We start from the raw sequence: 18,313 nt of genomic DNA on the forward strand, positions 1-18,313 counted from the left end.
ATAATGAGATCACTTGGACTCAGGAAGGGGAACATCACACACCGGGGCCTATCATGGGGAGGGGGGAGGGGAGAGGGACTGCATTGGGAGTTATACCTGATATAAATGATGAATTGATGGGTGCTGACGAGTTGATGGGTGCAGCACACCAACATGGCACAAGTATACATATGTAACAAACCTGCAACTCTATGCACATGTACCCTAGAACTTAAAGTATAATAATAATAAAAAGAAAACACCAAGTTATAGTTGTGTCTGATGGATTAACCTGAATAAAGTATATATACAGAGGTGAAAAAAAAAAGAAATAATAGTATTGGGAAGAATTTTAATTATATCTAAGAATAACATTCCTCATGTGGATATAAAAATTAAGATGTGTTTCTGGGATTCTCAGTAAAGCCTATATTTTATGATATAATCATTACATAATTTTTCAGAACTATAATAGTTTCAGAACAAACCTACTGGGAGGGCCAATATTAGAGTCAGGAAGCACTCAAGAAGTTAAGTAAGAAAGGAGGATCTAAAAGAAGCAGGGATAGGTTGGGAAAGTAAAGGAGGATCTAAAAGAAGCAGGGATAGGTTGGGAAAAAAAGAAAGAGACTTTTTTTTTTTTTTTTTGTAGAGACAGAGTCTTGCTCTGTCACCCTGGCTAAGGTGTAGTGGTGTGATCACAGCTCAGTGCCACTTCAACCTGTTGGGCTCACGTGGTCCTCCTGTCTCAGCCTCCTGAGTAGCTGGGATTACAGGCACACACCACTATGCCTGGCTACTTTTATATATAGACAAGGATCTCTTTACATTTCTCAGGCTGGTCTTGAAATCCTGACCTAAAGCAATCTTCTTGCCTCAGCCTTTAGCCTCCCAAAATGCTGGGATTGAAGGTGAGAGATAATTAATATAATGGTTTGGAATCCTCAATACATCTGGAACATACCTGTTCTTAAGCATTCCCGTCTCCACTATTCTACTTTAGGGGAAAAGCATCTCTCACCTGGACTAGTGCAATAACTTCCTGAATGGTCTACCTGCCTCTAATCTTACCTCATATTCAAGCCACTATTTGCACTAAATTGAAATGTTTCTAATAATATGAGTTATTTCACTTTCCTGTGTAACACCATTCTGTGGACACTTTTTGTTCTTGTCAATCTGAATTATTTACCATGGCTTAAAATTCCCTGGAAGATCTGTAAGAGTGTAGTCAGCCTGGAAAACTGGGTTACAGTAAGACTACAGACTTTGAATTAATTCTGTTTTTTTTTTTTTTTTTAATATTCTGTTAGACATTTAGAGGATGAATCAAGGTGGACACACTAGAGGCAAGGTGATCAGCTAGAAATCTATTCCAGTTGACATGTTAAGAACATAAAGTAAGGTGAGTCCATGGGCATGGATATGAGGAGCATCAGGGAGGTAAGTTAAATGGAATTTGAAAATAAAGTGTATGTGTTTGATATTAAATAGCTTCAAACCTGAGCAATGAAGAAGATGATGATGAATGAGCATTAAGGTGAAGCATCATATCCTATTACTGGAGGGTCATTATGCTTACTTTGTCTGCTTGGATAAAGAATTAGGCCAAATAGTACATTTCATAATAAATCTTCCTCCTAGATGGGTTACATGTAGCATCCAATGTTCTTCATGAGACCGGTTAGTGAAAAAAAAAAAAAAAAAAAAACTAACATAGCTATGGCTGTAAAGCCCAAAGATCTCTGATGTGGTGTGATAACCATCCTTCATGATCTATTACATAAGAAAGAATTTCCACTGTGTGCCTCCAATGAAAGACCAAAATGCAGGAAGTAGACCTTACAGAAATTTCAGATAAGAACAAACAAGAGTATTTTCACAATCAGAGCTAGAACATGTGGAAAAATGGTAGAATTCCCCTTATATGAAAATGAGACTATATTGAGGACTGAGATCTCTATATTTAGAAATTCTACAAATATTAGGACATATGGAACTGAAAGGGTTTTTAATTAACAAGAGAGAAAGCTGTATCCCAGAGAGGGGCAGGCAACTTGGCCAATGTTATCCAGCTGTTGCAGATTCTGATCCAGTTTCAGATTTGCAGCCCAATGAACTCCATGCTACATAATGGTGGCTACCCAAGGCCAAGGAGCAGTGTTGTGACTACCTCAAGGACATCATAAAAGGAAAGGCTTGAAGTGGACTGTGCAGTTGGAAGAAAAGAGAAAATAAGTTGACTATGAACAAAGATAGTCTACTAGGGAAGGGCAAATATAATAGTGAAAGGATTCCTTTCCATTTGAATATATCTGTGAAGCCATTAGAAATAACTAATTACCGTTAATAAGAACAATAATAATACCTACAATATTGAACAGATGTTTTAAATGCAAGCTTCTGTGATGAGTGTTCAACATATCATGACAACCCTATCAATGAGATATTGTTAGCACTCTCCATTTTACAAATGCATAAATGAAGGCTTAAAGAGACTGTAATTTTCCAAAAATCATTTCTCTATTGAGCAGCTGAACTGTGTCCCGGAATTCAGCCTATGTTCATAACCATTTTGCTCTATTGCCAATGTGGACATCACAGTGGGTCCCTTAGCCTGAGAAAACAACGGGTTTAATAGTTGCATATGTCCCTATTGTGTAGGAGAGTCCTGGAGAGACATTTTAGAAGCTTTCTTGGTAAAAAAGAAAAACAATTAGTGAATCCCCTGGATTGTTACTTTTTTAATGAAACGTATTAGTAATTTGAAATGGACTACAATGAATTACTCAGAGAAAATGGGTTCAACTAATTGGTCCAGAAAAGTCTTCTGAAGGATATAATTAAATTGCCTAGTGTACTATTACTGCTAGCATAAACACTATTACTGATCTTCAGGACCACTTGCATTTCTGACCTAATTAAAAATAAGCAGTCGGAGAGACAAGATCCATGGACACAATGTGTTTCAAGGAAATCAGTCATGTGATTGGCTAATGAAAACAAAGCAAGGTCAGTATTTGAATTGTTTCCAGCAACTTGGTTTCTGTTATATTTTTGTTACTATGAATCATCAATTTCAAATAACCATTGAACACATTTTAATAGAAAAGTTACTATCTTAATTAATATTATACTTCTGGGTCCTAGTATGCTATTTGGAATAAAAGTTGCTTAATAATGTATGCTGAATAAGTGAATTAAATTTTTATAAGAAGTACCTTTTCTTTTAAATTTTACAGAAGACATAATTTAAAATATACATATGACACTCCCCACATGACTTAGTGAAGATTAGATCAGAACATAATATATGACTTCAATTCTGTATGGTTACTTCTGTGAAAATTTATGATGATAAAAAAGCCAGGAACAAATGGTAAGGAATGCAACTAATTTTTAAGTGCCATGATTTTTTCATAACTGATTTTCATTAAGCACGGGAGGTCACATCTGCCATGGGCCCTATATTATATATGTCTTATAAATAGGCTAAAATGATTTGAACTTGATAAACTGATAAAAATGCTCTTGAAATCTTAGGATCTTTACATAATTCTTTGTCACAAGTTGACTTTTGTGAAGATCGTGAAACAATATTGCTCTCTAGGGAAGATGTGGAAAGAAACAGGTGCCTGTATTTCTTTTTGTGATTACCTAGATGAAAGTATACACACACACATGTGTGTATACAAGCGTAGTTTTATTATACTCTTAGAACCTGAATAATTTCTTAGTACAGAGTGGACAAACAGGAAAGGTTTGCTGTTGAATTAATGTATACCAAATTAGTTTCTGAGACTGTACAAACATGGATGCCATCTCTGCAAAATTTAGGTGTTCAACATGAGAAGACTGGATTTTTCTACTTGTTGTTTTTTGTTTTTGTTTTTTTTAAGAGACGGAGGGTTACTCTGTCACCCAGGCTGGAGTGCAGTGGCACAATCTCAACTCACTGCAATCTCTGCCTCCCGGCTTCAAGTGGTTCTCCTGCCTCAGTCTCCCAAGTAGCTGGGTTTACAGGCATGCACCACCACGCCTGACTAATTTTTGTATTTTTAGTAGAGAAGGGGTTTCACCATGTTGGTCAGGCTGCTCTTGAACTCCTGACCTCCTGATCAGCCTGCCTTGGCCTCCCAAAGTGCTGGGATTATACGTGTAAGCCACTGCACCTGGTCCAAGATTGTTTTTGTTTTGTTTTTTGAGATGGAGTCTTGCTCTGTCCTCAAGTTGGAGTGCAGTGGCACGATTTCGGCTCACTGCAAGCTCCGCCTCCCGGGCTCATGCCATTCACCTGCCTCAGCCTCCCGAGTAGCTGGGACTGCAGGTGCCCACCACCACGCTTGGCTAATTTTTTGTATTTTTAGTAGAGACGGGGATTCACTATGTTAGCCAGGATGGTCTCGATCTCCTCTCCTGACCTCATGATCTGCCCACCTCGGCCTACCAAAGTGCTGGGATTACAGGCATGAGCCACCTTACCTGGCCAAGATTGGGTTTTTAATTATAAACTCAGTTAAAAAAAATCCTGAGAAAATGCCAGGTATAATAAGCGTATCTTAAGTGACCTAAGCAATAGCACAAATAATCTTACCATTAAATTGTTCTAATTTGCTTAAGATGATACTAAGACACTGTAAGCAGCAGAAACTAGAATTTAGTAAGTCCAGCAAAACTGATTTTAAAATACTAATAATCTCTTCTTCCTTTTGCTTTTTAAGATAGGTTCTAAATTTGTTGGATTCTCTTACCTGTCACAATATAGGATCCTATTTTGGTATAAGATACTTAAGATGGGTTTCTGATTATTTCTATATAGATTTTGAAAATATTATTTACTGCATTCCTTTAAACAGTTTCATGAATTGCTGTTGTTAAAAAAAAAAAAAAGCATTATGGATCTTGATCTTTTCCTCTCTCTTGCCTCACCTCCCTTTATATTTAGTTGGGGAGCTAAGAATAAACATAGAAAATAATAACCCTTAATATGTCATGACTCTCATGGCACATGGTAAAATACCATGCTGCTTTTTTCTTCCATGCATATTATAATATTTCCTTTATCCCATGCTTCTCTCTCATTAACTGGAACCTCATGCTCTCCTATCTGCTCTTTCTCCTGTCTCTGAGCAAATAGCAAACTCCTCTTTGTTCTGTAAGTCCCAGGTCAAGTATCAGTTTGTGATAGAAATTATCTTTCTGAGACTCCATGTTCCCCTTCTACCTAAATCAGTGTCTAGTGATATTTAGCTCTGATTTCAATCTACCTAATCATTGAATATAACAATATTGTTCAATTTTTTTTTTCTGCTATCCTCTCCATTTGTCTGAAAAATACCTTGAGGGCAGGCACTAGGTCCAATTAATCTTTCATCTGTCAGTCCCAAAACTTTTATTAAATATTCACTACATGTCAAGCACTGTATTTGGTGCTGGAAATTCTTGACCTTAAGTTCAGTATATTACACAGAAAACACTTTTGTAGAATGAATAAATGGGACCTTACAGTACATCAAGGCAATTGTCCAAGGCTTATTTTAAGCCAAGGTCTTAAATGAAAAGCTGGTGAATGTGGGGCAACGATCAAGGCAGGACAAAGAACAACCATCTTCATCTCACATCATTAAGTTTAAAAGTTATGTCCTTTCCCCAGGTTTAACAACATTGGTGTGGAAAATAAAGAGGAAATAAATATATATGTTTTTGGAAAGCCTGTGGTGTTGTAAAAAGTTATTTATCACGGGCATAGTTGTCGTTTTGCGGATAGGAGTGTTTGAGAGAAAGCTGGGATTGAAATTCCTGACACTGAGTCAAAGTCATGAGTGTTTCTCTACTCTTCATTACCTAATGAAAACACCAAAAAAACTGTGCAAAAGTGAAACCTATTTTATATGACAAACCAGGGAAGACTCAAAAGGAGTAAAACATGCAACCTTGGCACCTGTTCTAAGATAGCTCTAGATGTATATTAAATTAAAAAGGTATAAAGTAAAAATAAGAGCTTCTGTTTTCATAAAATACATCTCTGTTTAGTATCCAATGTTAGTAAAGATGTGAAAAACAGAAACTCCTTGCCCTTTTTAACGGAAATTGTATAATAAACATAAAGAGTTCTAAAAAGTACATGGCCTTTAACTTAAAAAGTATATGGCACTTTCAGAAATTGCTCTTAAAAGCTACTAAGAAAGTGTTCACATATTTTTATATGAGAATTTTCATTGAATTGCTGCTTATAATTATGAAAATTAGATATGAATTTTCTAAATAACTTATGGCAGAACCTTAAAAGATTAAACACATTAAAAATGAAGATTTAAAGCTAACCATTTAACATAGCAATTTATCAACTATATTTAAGTTAGGGACCACGAAATAGTACATATAGTATTAATACCATTTTTGTAACTATCTATATATGTATACTTCAAGAGAATTATGCACATTACTATACAAGTGATACATTTTTATATAGATATATGAGTGCATGGAAATTTTTGAAGCATATGAACAAATTATGTTTTATTTTCAATGCAGTGGAGTTATGGATAATATGGAAAAGTAGACAATGAAATTGAATAATACAAAGAAGTAGAAACTCATAAAGATATCCCAAAGTTAAAATAACACACTCATCATCTTTAATGGAAACTAGATATGCTTTCAGCCTAAGTTTAAATATGGATATATATGGTCCCCAATCTCGAGTTTCCCTGGAGCAACATTAGCTATTTTGTGTATCCATGGTCACAGCAGTTCTACCATAATAGAAGTCAGAATATTTCTCCTTTTTCTTATCCTTCACCTACAGAAATGAAAATGGCATTCATAGTTTAGAAAGTTCTCAGCTCAAACTAAATACTGGATAATGCAGTAAAACACATATCAATAATCCCAATTGAAACAGTCTGGGCTTTGATCCCAGACTTCCTGGCAAACAACAGACTCTGTGGGCCAATAGGCAATGGAAATGAGAATCAACCTCCCAGTGAAAAGAGAAACCAACATCATGAATGAGGTCCTAACTTGAAAGAAAATCTAAGAAGCAATTTCGGAAACAGCCCCACAGGGAGTTTATGCACATCTGTGAGAAAAGTAAAAAATAAATAAATAAATAAACAAAGAAACAAAACGGGGGGCTGGCGGGCAATTTACCTATCATTTAGCTTGATTATTTCATTTCACAGATAAAGAAATTGAGGCTTAAAAGGGGGGCAAATTGCCAAAGTTGCTCTAAAAATTAGTTCTATAAAGTCAAAGCTCCTGATTCCTAGCCTAGTATAGTTCTTATCTAGGACTCTCAAGCCAAAACACTACTGTTTTTGTGGGCTATGTAATTTTCTCAACAAAGGGAGATTATCATAGCAATACCTTTTCTGACAATCATAGGCAGAATTGTGTAATTCTTTCATGGTTCTACAGTAATTTTAAAAAAAACCTACTAGATTACTTGCAAAACAATATCAAAATTTTTGCTTATCTATTTCCAGTAGTAAATTTTGTGTTCCTGAAGGACAAGAATCATATTGTGTTTACCTTAAAACCTTAGTGCCAATTGCATTGCACAAAATATAGCAGGTACTCAGCAAATATTTCATAAATGAATGAATGATTGTTTTATTCTGTTCATTATATTCACTAGGAGGAGAAGCACTCTCAATGGACTGGCCAAGGGACATTATGATATGATGGAAACAGCAAATTCTGATAGTTGAGACCTGGATTTAAGTCCCTCCTCTATCAGTTCCTAATGGCAATGACAACACCTTCAATTGCGCTGATCAACACATTCCTTATTCATAAGTTGGGAGAAATCATACCTACTAGGCTACTTTCCAGTGTGGCAATGAGGATCAATTGTGATAAATGTAACAGCAATTTTATTAATAGCAAATTATTACATGAATAGAAGGAATATGTGTGGGGGCTTTTAAACAGGGTCTAGCTTTTTCAAGGGCATACCATTCAAATACAATGCCCACTATAGTAAAAAAAAATATATATGATTGTTTCTACTGATATATGCTATATGCTTCAGGTATGTTTTTAAAGAAATCCAAAGTCATTAGCTATATTATACTGGGATAATGACAGCCCAGAGGCATACCATTAAACCTTTGACTTTTGAGTGATACATCCACAGATTTGGGGATTCCATAAATTGTAGAGATTTTAAATTCCAAAATTTTCTCCTAAAATGTATAAATAATTGCTGGTGGGGAATAAGAAAACTACATTGCCATGTAGATACTGAGATCCAAAGGATTTGTTCCTATATGTCTCCAGACGTGAGATTTTTATCTGTGTCTCACTGCAGCTATAAATTACTATTAAGTTGGTGCAAAAGTAATTGCAGTTTTGCCATTAAAAGTAATGTAATTACTTTTTGAGAGACATTCTCAAAAGTAATTTGCACCAGCCTAGCATGGTTCGTGCTTCTGGGTTCCTTCTAGTATAGGAGACACTGTAAATGTCAAATTCCATGTTGCCAGCAGTCTGCTAGAACTGCACAGAACAATTTAGCTATTTGAGACAAATATATCTACTTGTAAATAATCATCCATGCAAGTGTTATTGGCATCAAATTAAGGAACAACTGAATCTTAACAAAACCCACAAACATAAATTGTAAGAGGACAATGGGGGAGACATAGGTGAGAGTGAGGCATAGGTGAGAAACCCACATGATAGAATATTTGATTTCTTTTACAGAGATAGTAAGTATAGTGAAATGATAGGCACATTTGCTTCAAAGGCACACATTTCTCCATTTAAGTTTGAATTTCACTTCTAATCTTGCTATTTACTAGTTATACATTATCAAATTTTATAACCTCTATGAGGAGAAAAGCTTATATAGGCCTTGGTGTCAGGAGTCAGAGAATTTAGTATGCTGAACAGAGGTTAACCCTTTTCTGGTTACATCCATGTGGATGATGCAATAAGGGTCAGGAATATTCCTAAGCTGCCAGAAACACCTTCTCTGCACCAAGCAGAAACAAGCGCGGGGGAGGGAGATGTGGAGAAGTGCTTTGGGATATCTCTCTTAAATTTCAGGAAGATATATTCTACTTTTTCCTGGGTTTCTTTGATTTTATGCTTGCTTTCAAATCTTGCAGTGACAGTGATAAGAGTTCATGGATCAACATTTAAGAATAGGGACATAAAGACAAAGAACTAAGACAAACACTTCTTCTGGTGTAGGCTTTAAGACTCTATGAGGTCCAACTCAGCTCACAAAAATCAGAAGTTCTACATAGCAAAGACATAGAATCAACCTAAGTATCCATCAACAGATAATTGAATAAAGAAAATGTATATATACAATTTATAGTGTATACATAGTATTCTGCCATTAAAAGAATAAAATCATGTCTTTTGCAGAAACATGAATGAAACTTGAGGTCATTATCATAAATGAAATAACTCAGAAACAAAGTCAAATACTGTAGGTTCCCACTTATAAGTGGGAGCTAAGTGACATGTGCACATGGACCTACAGTGGGACATAATAGACATTGGAGATTCAGAAGCATAGCGGGGTGGGAGAGGGTGAGGTATGAGAAATTATTTAATGGGTATAATGTACCTTATTAGGTGATAGTTACACTAAAAGCCTGGACTTCACTACACAATATATTCATGTAAAAAAATGCACTTATATTTTTAAATTTATGTAAATTAAAAAACTAAAAAAAGAGAAGTCTTATGCCAAAAGCTTGGTTGTAATAAATTCAGTGATTTTTGCACAGACTATTTCCTGTAAATTCATGTGTTGGAGGGATTGTTGCAACCCTAGTAGGCAGTTTGTTAAAAGAGCTGGAGCCAGAGTTTCTGCTGTATCAACTTTCACATGCATCAACTCATGAGTGCTGATATTTCTCTGTATACTTATTTTATCTTAATTAATTAATTAATTTTGAGACACTCTGTTGCCAGGCGGGAGTGCAGTGGCATAATCCCAGCTCACTGCAACCTCCGCCTCCCAGGTTCAAGTTATTCTTCTGCCTCAGCTTCCTGAATAACTGGGATTACAGGCACATGCCACCACACATGGCTAATTTTTGTATTATTAGTAGAGATGGGATTTCACCATGTTGGCCAGGATGGTCTCGATCTCTTGACCTTGTGATCCACCTGCCTCGGCCTCCCAAAGTGCTGGGATTACAGGTGTGAGCCACCATGCCCGACCTGTATACTTACTAAAAACAGAAACTACTGATTCTTAATATGTTAAATGTTGGTTTCCAAAAAAAAAAAAAAAAAAAAAAAAGAGCAGTTTAACCATCTTCATAGCTTTACTAATACAAAGCAAAAAGAAATTTCAATGTAAATGGAACAGTATTGATTTATGAATCTTCACTGTTCTAATCAAACATTCTTTTAAAAATTCTAAAGACTTAGAGAGTATGTCTTATGGTTCATGTTTTATCTTCTCCTTCCTCTTGTTCTCAGTGATTAGCACATAATATATACTTAATAATGTTTTCTCAGTAAGGGAACCCATCAATCTCATGAATAAATATATCTCTCTGACTTTTTTCCCCTAATTGGCAATTATCTGAACTTTTGGGTGTAGGATCTTCCCTTTATTTTCTTCCTTGACACTGATATATTACATTTCTGATCAGGGCTTCTATTTCTATAACTAACTTTGACTCACCACTCTGCCCCAGACCTCTAGGGTCAGACTCTTCCAGAGACAGCTGTCAAGTACTGCCAACAACACTGGAAAGGGAAGATAATAATTCCAATCCCAATTCTGCATCTACTAGTTGCATGGCACTGAATGATTTACTTCATCCCTTTGGACATTAGTTTTCTCATTTGCACAATGTAAAGAAAAAACTTTGTGGTTCTTAACTAGAAGTGCTCACCAAAATCATCTATGGACCTCTATTAAACATACACAAGCCAAGATTCATCCACAGAGATTCTGATTCAGTAGGTCCACAGGGAGGAGGAGAGCATGAAAATGTCTGTTTTTCTAAAATGATCCATAAATTTTGCAGTCTGTAGTTTCAGAAATTCCAGGAATTCTCAATCATTTATTTAGCAAGAATTTATTAAACATATGGTGTGTCCTTTTTATTTTAAATCCTCTAGAAGAAATACACTAGATGTTTCAACATCGACTTAATTCATTTTAATTATTCCATTAATAGTCAATTTTAATGGTTAATTTAATTATTAACAAATGAGTTCTAATTCCTTTGGTTTCTGCCTGTAGTTAATCAAGTTCTAGAGCCAAGGAAGTAATACAGAATATTTTAGGCAGTTGATCTCAACTGTGAAAATAACTAGCTTTCAGGAATTGACTAGTGTTAGAGAGGATAGCTCTGTGGCTGACAATACTGAGGTTACTTTACATGGGGCTAGATTTATACCTAATTATTGATTAGATCAAGCTAATCTCTGGTGTTTTTTATTCCCTTCAACACCCTCATCCTGGGAATTGCGTGGGCATACAGTATTTTAGGGTATCTTTTTGGTGTCCTGTGAAACTTTCCCTATCTTTTTATACTTGTATTCTTTCAATGTATTAAGGTTCTGATACACTCATTGGTCCCCAGATAGTATTGTTACCTCTCCACATCTTCATTTCTTTACCTCCAAACTATAAAATATTGCTTAAATTTGAAAAGAGAACTTCAAGACAATGATTATCTTCTTTCAAGACTTGATTCAAACATTGCTTCTTCTGTGAAGTCTTCCCTATAACCTACCCAGACAAAACAAGGTTTTACTTTCCCTAGGCTGTATTTGCATTTTATATTATGTTTTACAAATTATCTGTTGACATGGATTTCTCAATGGACTCTACATCTCCTGATGGTAAAGGCACTGCCTTTTTACCTCTATATCTGCATGGTCTACCATAAACCTTGACATAGACAGTATTAAAAAATGCTTATTGAACAAATGAATGGATGGAAAATGTCAGAATTTCAGAAAATGTTTAAAAGCTGTCTTAAACCTTCAGGCAACCATAAAAAGGGGATCTTTGGAATCCTCTCAGATGAAGCATATTACGGAATTTGTACCCTACCTACAAACCTACAGTAGATTCAACTCTGTCCCTAGCCTGTAATGTCCATTCAATAAAATCTTGTCACTTTATTTTATTTTAGAAAGCTTATCCTATCTACAATGGGAAGGCTATTTTAAAATCTGAAGAGAAAAGAAAAAGTGGGCGTGCCCAAGATGGCCGAATAGGAACAGCTCCAGCCTCCAACTCCCAGCGCCAGTGACACAGAAGACAGATGATTTCTGCATTTTCAACTGAGATATCGGGTTCATCTCACTGGGGAGTGCGGGACAATCGGTGCTGGTCAGCTGGTGCAGCCTGACCAGCGAGGGCTGAAGCAGGGTGAGGCATCGCCTCACCTGGGAAGCACAAGGGGAAAGGGAATCCCTTTTCCTAGCCAAGGGAAACGGAGACACACAACACCTGGAAAATCGGGTAACTCCCACCCTAAGACCCTTGCGCTTTACCAACGGTCTTAGCAAATGGCATGCCAGGAGATTATATCCCACACCTGGCCCAGAGGGTCCCACACCCACAGAGCCTCCCTCATTGCTAGCACAGCAGTCTGATATCTAACTGCAAGGCAGCAGCGAGGCTGGGGGAGGGGTGCCGCCATTGCTGAGGCTTAAATGGGTAAGCAAAGCCACCTGGAAGCTCGAATTGGGTGGAGCCCACTGCAGCTCCAGGAGGCCAGCCTGACTCTGTAGACTCTTCCTCTGGGGACAGGGCATAGCTAAACAAAAAGCAGCAGAAACCTCGGCGAAGGTAAATGCCCCTGTCTGACAGCATTAAAGAGAGCAGTGGATCTCCCAGCATGGAGGTTGAGATCTGAGAACAGACAGACTGCCTGCTCAAGTGGGTCCCTGACCCCTGAGTAGCCTAACTGGGAGACATCCCCCACTAGGTTCAGACTGACACCTCACAACTCACACAGTGAGGTACACTACTGAGACGAAGCTTCCAGAGCAAAAATGAGACAGCAAAACTCGCTGTTTAGCAATACTCTATCTTTTGCAGCCTCTGCTGCTGAAACCCAGGTAAACAGGGTCTGGAGTGGACCTCAAGCAAACTCTAACAGACCTACAGCTGAGGGTCCTACTGTTAGAAGGAAAACTAACAGAAAGGACATCCACACCAAAACCCCATCAGTACGACACCATCATCAAAGACCAAAGGCAGATAAAACTACAAAGATGGGGAAAAAGCAGTGCAGAAAAGCTGGAAATTCAAAAAATCAGAGCCCATCTCCCCCTCCAAAGGAATGCAGCTCATCGCCAGCAACGGATCAATGCTGGATGGAGAATGACTTTGACGAGCTGAAAGAAAAAGGCTTCAGGCTATCAAACTTCTCAGAGCTAAAGGAGGAACTACATAACCAGTGCAAAGAAACTAAAAACCTTGAGAAAAGAATGGATGGATAACTAGAATAATCAATGCAGAAAAGACCTTAAAAGAACTTTCAGAGATGAAAACCATAACACAAGAAATACATGACAAATGCATAAGCGTCAGTAACCGACTTGATCAACTGGAAGAAAGAGTATCAGCGATTGAAGATCAAATGAATGAAATGAAGTGAGAAGAGAAGTGTGGAGAAAAAATAGTAAAAGGAAATGAACAAAGCCTCCAAGAAGTATGAGATTCTGTGAAAAGACCAAATCTATGTCTGATTGGTGTGCCTGAAAGTAATGGGGAAAATGGAACCAAGATGGGAAACACTACACAGTATATCATCCAGGAGAACTTCCCCAACTGAATAAGGCAGGCCAACATCAAAATTCAGGAAATAGAGAACGCCACAAAGATACTCCTCGAGAAGAGCAACTCCAAGACACATAATTGTCAGATTCACTAAAGTTGAAATGAAGGAAAAAATGTTAAGGGCAGCCAGAGAGAAAGGTCGGATGACACACAAAGGGAAGCCCATCAGACTAACAGCACATCTCTCAGCAGAAACTCCAAGCCAGAAGAGGGTGGGGGCCAATATCCAACATTCTTAAAGAAAAGAATTTTCAACCCAGAATTTCATATCCAGCCAAACTAAGTTTCATCAGTGAAGGAGAAATAAAATCCTTTACAGACAAGCAAATGCTTAGAGATTTTGTCACCACCAGGCCTGCCCTACAAGAGATCCTGAAGGAAGCACTAAACATGGAAAGGAACAACAGGTACCAGCCATTGCAAAAACATATCAAAATGTAAAGTCCATTGATGCTAGGAAGAAACTGCATCAACTAGCAAGCAAAATAACCAGCTAATATCATAATGACAGGATCAAGTTCACATATAACAATATTAACTTTAAATGTAAATGGACTAAATGGTCCAATTAAAAGACAAAGACTGGCAAACTGGATAAAGAGTCAAGACCCATCAGTCTGCTGTATTCAGGAGACCCATCTCACCTGCGGAGACACACATAGGTTCAAAATAAAGGGATGGAGGAAGATCTACCAGGCAAATGGAAAACAAAAAAAAAAGCAGGGGTTGCAATACTAGTCTCTGATAAAACAGACTTCAAACCATCAAAGATCAAAAGAGACAAGGAACGTCACTACATAATGGTAAAGGGATCAATTCATCAGGAACAGCTAACTATCCTAAATATATATGCACCCAATAGAGGAGCACCCAGATTCATAAAGCAAGTCTTTAGAGACTTACAAAGAGACTTAGTCTCCCATACAATAATAATGGGAGATTTCAACACCCCACTGTCAGCATTAGACAGATCAACAGGACAGAAGTTATCAAGGATATCCAGGAATTGAACTCAACTCTGCACCAAGCAGACCTAATAGACATCTACAGAACTCTCCACCCCAAATCAACAGAATATACTTTCTTCTAAGCACCACATCACACTTATTCCAAAATTGACCACATAGTTGGAAGTAAAGCACTCCTATGTCAAGGTAAAACAACAGAAATTATAACAAACTGTCTCTCAGACCACAGGGCAATTAAACTAGAACTCAGGACTAAGAAACTCAATCAAGACCACTCAACTACATGGAAACTGAACAACATGCTCCTGAATGAATACTGGGTACATAATGAAATGAAGGGAGAAATAAAGATGTTCTTTGAAACCAATGAGAATAAAGATACAACATACCAGAATCTCTGGGACACATTTAAAGCAGTGTGTAGAGGGAAATTTATAGCACTAAATGCCCACAAGAGAAAGCTGGAAAGATCTAAAATTGACACTCTAACATCACAATTACAAGAACTAGAGAAGCAAGAGCAAACACATTCAAAAGCTAGCAGAAGGCAAGAAATAACTAAGATCAGAGCAGAACTGAAGGAGATAGAGACACAAAAAGCCCTCCAAAAAAATCAATGAATCCAAGAGCTGGTTTTTTGAAAAGATCAACAAAATTGATAGACCGCTAGCAAGACTAATAAAGAGGAAAAGAGAGAAGAATCAAATAGACGCAATAAAAAATGATGAAGGGGATATCACCACTGACCCCACAGAAATACAAACTACCATCACAGAATACTATCAACACTCTACACAAATAAACTAGAAAACCTAGAAGAAATGGATAATTTCCTGGACACTTACACTCTTCCAAGACTAAACCAGGAAGAAGTTGAATCCCTGAATAGACCAATAGCAGGCTCTGAAATTGAGGCAATAATTAATAGCCTACCAAACAAAAAAAGTCCAGGACCAGATGGATTCACAGACGAATTCTACCAGAGGTCCAAGGGGGAGTTGGTACCATTCCTCCTGAAACTATTCCTATCAATAGAAAAAGAGGGAATCCTCCCTAATTCATTTTATGAGGACAACATCATCCTGAAACCAAAGCCTGACAGAGATATAACAAAAAAAGAGAATTTTAGACCAATATCCCTGATGAACATCAATACAAAAATCCTCAATAAAATACTGGCAAACCGATTCCAGCAGCACATCAAAAAGCTTATCTACCATGATCAAGTGTGCTTCATCCCTGGGATGCAAGGCTGGTTCAACATACACAAATCAATAAATGTAATCCAGCATATAAACAGAACCAAAGACAAAAACCACATGATTATATCAATAGATGCAGAAAAGGCCTTCGACAAAATTCAACAGCCCTTCATGCTAAAAACTCTCAATAAATTCGATATTGATGGAACATATCTCAAAATAATAAGTTATTTATGACAGACTCACAGCCAATATCATACTGAATGGGAAAAAAACTGGAAGCATTCCCTTTGAAAACTGGCACAAGACAAGGATGCCCTCTCTCACCACTCCTATCCAACATAGTGTTGGAAGTTCTGGCTAGGGCAATCAGGCAAGAGAAAGAAATAAAGGATATTCAGTTAGGAAAAGATGAAGTCAAATTGTCCCTGTTTGCAGATGACATGATTGTATATTTAGAAAACCCCATTGTCTCAGCCCAAAATCTCCTTAAGCTGATAAGAAACTTCAGCAAAGTCTCAGGATACAAAATCAATGTGCAAAAATCACAAGCATTCTTATACACCAGTAACAGACAAACAGAGAGCCAAATTATGAATGAACTCCCATTCACGATAGCTCGAATAAAATACCTAGGAATCCATCTTACAAAGGATGTAAAGGACCTTTTCAAGGAGAACTACAAACCACTGTTCAGTGAAATAAAAGAGGACACAAACAAATGGAAGAACATACCATGTTCATGGATAGGAAGAATCAATATTGTGAAAATGGCCATACTGCCCAAGGTAATTTATAGATTTAATGTCATCCCCATTAAGCTACCAATGAGTTTCTTTACTGAATTGGAAAAAAACTGCTTTAAAGTTCATATGGAACCAAAACAGACCCCGCATTGCCAGAACAATCCTAAGCCAAAAGAACAAAGCTGGAAGCATCATGCTATCTGACTTCAAAATATACTACATGGCTACAGTAACCAAAACAGCATGGCACTGGTACCAAAACAGAGATATAGACCAAAAGAACAGAACAGAGCCCTCAAAAATAATACCTCACATCTACAGCCATCTGATCTTTGACAAACCTGACAAAAACAAGAAATGGGGAAAATATTCCCTATTTAATAAATGATGCTGGGAAAATTGGCTAGCCATAAGTAGAAAGCTGAAACTGGATCCTTTCCTTACTCCTTATATGAAAATTAATTCAAGATGGATTCGAGACTTAAATGTTAGACCTAAAACCATAAAAACCCTAGAAGAAAAGCTAGGTAATACCATTCAGGACATAGGCATGGGCAAGGACTTCATGTCTAAAACACCGAAAGCAATGGCAACACAAGCCAAAATTGACAAATGGGATCTAATTAAACTAGAGATCTTCTGCACAGCAAAGGAAACTACCATCAGAGTGAACAGGCAACCTACAGAATGGGAGAAAATTTTGCAATCTACTCATCTGACAAAGGGTTAATATCCAGAACCTATGAAGAACTCAATCGAATTTACAAGAAAAAAAACAGACAACCCCACCAAAAAGTGGGCAAAGGAGATGAAAAGACATTTCTCAAAAGAAGACATTTATACAGCCAACAGACACATGAAAAAATGCTCGTCATCACTCGCCATCAGAGAAATGCAAATCAAAACCACAATGAGATACCATCTCACACCAGTTAGAATAGCAATCATTAAAAACTCAGGAAATAACAGGTGCTAGAGAAGATGTGGAGAAATAGGAACACTTCTACACTGTTGGTGGGACTGTAAACTAGTTCAACCATTGTGGAAAACACTGGCGATTCCTCAAGGATCTAGAACTAGAAATACCATTTGACCCAGCCATCTCATTACTGGGGATATACCCAAAGGATTATAAGTCATGCTGCTATAAAGACACATGGACATGTATATTTATTGGGGCACTATTCACAATAGCAAAGACTTGGAATCAACACAAAGGTCCATCAATGACAGACTGGCTTAAGAAAATGTGGCACATATGCACCATGGAATACTATGCAACCATAAAAATGATGAGTTTGTGTCCTTTGTAGGGACATAGATGCAGCTGGAAACTATCATTCTCAGCAAACTATCGCAAGAACAGAAAACCAAATACTGCATGTTCTCACTCATAGGTGGGAATTGAACAATGAGATCACTTGGACACAGGAAGGGGAGCATCACAAACCGGGTCCTATTGTGGGGAGGGGGAGGGGGAAGGGATAGCATTAGGAGATACACCTAATGTAAATGATGAGTTAATGGGTGCAGCACACCAACATGGCACATGTATACCTATGTAACAAACCTGCATGTTGTGCACATGTATCCTAGAACTTAAAGTATAATTAAAAAAAAAAAAAAAAAAAA

At 37.2% G+C, this 18,313-nt stretch overlaps 1 protein-coding gene and 1 long non-coding RNA gene across 3 annotated transcripts in view; one reads left to right on the forward strand and one right to left on the reverse strand.

The window, feature by feature from the left end:
* LOC111540753 overlaps nt 1-1,679 on the forward strand; it is a 383,731-nt gene extending 382,052 nt beyond the window's left edge. The window contains exon 5 of the long non-coding RNA XR_002731083.2: nt 1,293-1,679. This is a non-coding gene — a long non-coding RNA (uncharacterized LOC111540753). The remainder of the gene's footprint in view (nt 1-1,292) is intronic.
* Nucleotides 1-18,313, reverse strand: part of GRM5 (glutamate metabotropic receptor 5) — a 585,040-nt gene that overhangs the window by 296,153 nt on the left and 270,574 nt on the right. The gene's annotated exons all lie outside the window — the stretch shown is intronic.

The sequence above is a fragment of the Piliocolobus tephrosceles genome, chromosome 13 (genome assembly GCF_002776525.5).
Source record: "Piliocolobus tephrosceles isolate RC106 chromosome 13, ASM277652v3, whole genome shotgun sequence".
NCBI lineage: Eukaryota > Metazoa > Chordata > Mammalia > Primates > Cercopithecidae > Piliocolobus > Piliocolobus tephrosceles.